This window comes from Strigops habroptila, chromosome 8 (assembly GCF_004027225.2).
Source record: "Strigops habroptila isolate Jane chromosome 8, bStrHab1.2.pri, whole genome shotgun sequence".
NCBI classification, from domain to species: Eukaryota; Metazoa; Chordata; class Aves; order Psittaciformes; family Psittacidae; genus Strigops; species Strigops habroptila.
This window is the reverse complement of record NC_044284.2, coordinates 46,796,779-46,800,176: the sequence shown is the minus strand read 5'-3', so window position 1 is coordinate 46,800,176 and position 3,398 is coordinate 46,796,779. Positions and strand designations below refer to the sequence as shown.

Here is a 3,398-nt window from a genome sequence, read left to right as displayed (position 1 = left end):
CCACGCCCCAGGGGCGGTGCCGCGGCTGGCGCGCATGCGCCCGGACCGTTCCCATAGCAACCCGTCGGCCAAGGGTACGTGGGGGAGGGACTGCTCGTATGTTGGTAGGTCACGCACATCCCTCTTCTTTACCAAGATGGCGGCCGGCCCCTCGGCCTCGTACCCAGCATAGGCTTCGCTGCGGGCCTACTAGAGGTAAAGCCGGTCCCGGCGCCCAGTGGCGCAGACCGCACGGGAGGGCGGCATGGGGTGGGGAGCGCCTCAGGTAAGTGAGGAGGAGGGTGCGGCCCGGCTCCGCGGCCGAGCGGGTTCTGCTGCCTCCAACAAGATGGCAGCAGAGAGACGGGCTCCGCGGGCAGAAAGTCTAGCGAGCGCCCAGCTCCGCTCTATGGTCCCGGCCGTTCCGATTGGTGACGGGTGGGCCACGTGCCGCCGGGCGCCCTCCCCCTCGTACCCCGCTTCTCCCGTTCGGGACGGGCGGGGGGTGCTCGGAGAGGCACCGCCGCCGAGCTCTGAGGCAGCGGCCGCCCCGCGCCAGGGAGCGGACAAAAAACATGAGTCATGCCCCGGTTCCACTCCCGGCGGCGGCCGCACGGGTCAGCCGGGGGTGTTCCCGGGCCGCCCCTGAGGGGACGGGGCTGAGGAAGGTTCGCGCGCCTCCAGCCGTGGCACGGATGCGATCGTCTTCCACACCCCCGCCGCCGTGTGGGCATGATGGCAGATCCCGTCCTGGGGCCTTGTCTGCCTCTTGGGCTGTTGGAGTTCGAGCTTGAGTGTAATAGTCTCATTTTGCACTGGTGGTGGGCGTGGAGGCTGGGGCTGTGGTCATGGGCTATTTTGGAGAAGGGTTTCTGCCTCACCTGTGACTCTTTTATGAAGACAGGCTGAGAGAGCTGGGCTTGTTCAGCCTGGAGAAGAGAAGTCTCTGGGCAGACCTTAGAACAGCTTCCAGTGCCTAAAGGGGCTGAGAAGAAATCTGGAGAGGGGTTTTTTACAAGGGCATGTAGTGACAGGACAAGGGGGAATGGCTTTGAGCTGACAGAGGGGAGATTTAGATTAAACATTAGTAAAAAATTCTTCCCTGTGAGGGTGGTGAGACACTGGCTCAGGTTGCCCAGAGAAGCTGTGGCTGCCCCATCCCTGGCAGTGTTCAAGGCCAGGTTGGACGGGGCTTGGAACAACCTGCTCTAGTGGAAGGTGTGCCTGCCTGTGGCAGGGGGTTGGAACTGAGTGAGCTTTAAGGTCCTTTTCAACCCAAACCATTGTGTGATTCCTCAGGCAGAGCCAGCTACCTCTGTGTGATAGAAGGGAAATTGTGCTTCTTCACTGAATCGCCCTCTAGTCCTGCAATGTGGTTTTATTGCAGATTATTTATAGAACAGGGTGATCCTGCAATTAAGCAGGGTTAAGCACGGGGCGCTCATGATTCTTGGGCCCAGTTTGGTTGTAGCTGAAGTGGCCTGACACATGGTAAGTAGTGCTTCTTGTGCTGGCCTTCCCCAAGCAGTAGGAAAGGATTCCCAACTGGCAAGAGTAATTCCTTCTACTGAAACACAAGAAGCAAGAGAGCTGGTTGTGCTGGGAGTGTTAGTAATAGCATCAGCAGTTCACTTGTAACTGATGAGATGAGCCAAGGTCTTTGAATTCACAGCTCCAGTTTAGAATTTGAATTCAAATTTGCAATTCTGTGGCTGGGGGAAGAGAAGATTAGAGACATTGAGTCCGGAGGAATTTGAGCAAGTCACTTCTTTTCCTATACTGTTGTGTAACAACAGAGAAAATGCTGCACACTGATACGTGCTGTATTGACTTTTTGCATGTTTTCTTTTTAGTAAGGCAAGTGAAGCTGTTGCCCAATGATTTATTCTCAAATTTTCCCACTGTTGCTCTTCAAATGCAACAAACTTGTTTTCAGTTAGAAGACAATTTAACAGGTACAATAATGGCTTTCTTTTTATTACTGGTTCACCACCCACAACAAGACTTGAAAGTGGTGTTTCATGTATCGTTCCACAGGGGGATTAGATATCCCTCCCCCTGACAGAGGAGCATACATCAGAGGCAGGTCAGGAAAGGAAGCAATAATGTGATGTGTAGCTGTATGTCTGCTAAAGCTCTGTATCTCCAATCCATTGCCTATTCAGATTTCAGCTGTTAGAAAAACCTGTCTTCCTGTTTTTACATGGACTTTCATGCAGCGTGGCCCAAATCGTAGGTAGGGCCACCCACATACCCAAGCCACAAAAAAACCCCCAACCTTTTTCTTCCAAAAAAGTCCACAGTAGTAAATTTTTCACTGGTCAGAATGACAGGCACAGGAAATGCGCTCACTAGATGTGGAGGTAACGATCTGGAAGCCTGTAAATGTAGGGTAGAAGAGGCGGTGCAACTGTCTAGTCTGAACTTTGCTGCTGTAGCAAGATACAGTAAGCTTAGATCATTCTCAAGACCATTTTCTGTGTGGCTTCTAAGAAGCAGTTAAAAAAGATTTCCCTGTGTTTGTCCTATATAGATTGTTCTGGTGTTTCACTCCTGATAGTGACACATACTCCTCCTGTCTCCTGTTCCACTGCAAATTAAGCTGATTTCTTGTGGTCTCCTTTCTCTCCTCTCCACCTTTTCTGCCTGAAAAGGCGAAAAAATTATGGACACCACTTCTCATCTATTGAAGGTTATTATGTTCCCTACTTTTTCATTGGTCCTACTTCTCTAGACTGGGATGATCAGGATAGAGGTAACCCCTGATCTGGAATTGGATCATAATGTTATCGTTATGTTACATAGCATGGTGGTAACAACAGTAACTTATTTTTGGTACAATAGGGGCAGTTAATAGTTCTCAGTCAAGTAGCTCGTCTTTTTTCCAATTCACATTAAGCTGTTCTGAAGATGTATGATTTATTAGAGGAGAGATCTGTAATCTTGGATTTCATAGCTGTTATCAGATTGGAAAGCCAGCCTCTGCAGTTTACACATTTTCAAAGAAAATTGGGATGTTTTATTGGTTACAGTATTTCAGCTGATACTGCCTTTACCAAATCATACTCTTCTTTTTGCATATAGAAGCAAGACACTGTAATAAAAAATATAAGCCTTTTGGTATACCCTGTGGATCAAGCACAGTAATAGCCTCTTCTCTGTAGTTACCCTTATGGAAATGCTGTTATAATCTTGACAAAGACATGCACTGCTGAAGAAGTTTCAAACAGGGGTTTTCAAAGTGGGCTGAGGAAGGCATATTCACCCAGTAATGTCTGACTTGTCCAAGAGCACGTTACTGAGAGGCTCAGAGCCTGTAAAACTTTTGCAACATGGGTCTGCGTAAGAATTAAGTAGGTGTTATAGTATTAAAATATGAAAACAGATAAAGAGGAGGTAGGAAAGTAAAACCCAGCTGC

The 3,398-nt window shown here is 49.4% G+C and overlaps 1 protein-coding gene across 2 annotated transcripts in view; it reads left to right on the top strand.

Moving 5' to 3' along the window:
• Window positions 1–34: 34 nt before the first annotated feature.
• Window positions 35–3,398, top strand: part of HDLBP (high density lipoprotein binding protein) — a 40,473-nt gene continuing 37,109 nt past the window's right edge. The window contains exon 1 of one of the 2 annotated variants that reach the window (XM_030496588.1): window positions 35–195. The gene's annotated coding sequence lies outside the window, so the exon portion shown is untranslated. Of the gene's footprint in view, window positions 196–246; window positions 266–3,398 lie in introns of those variants that run through there. The other variant, XM_030496592.1, reaches the window with a different exon arrangement.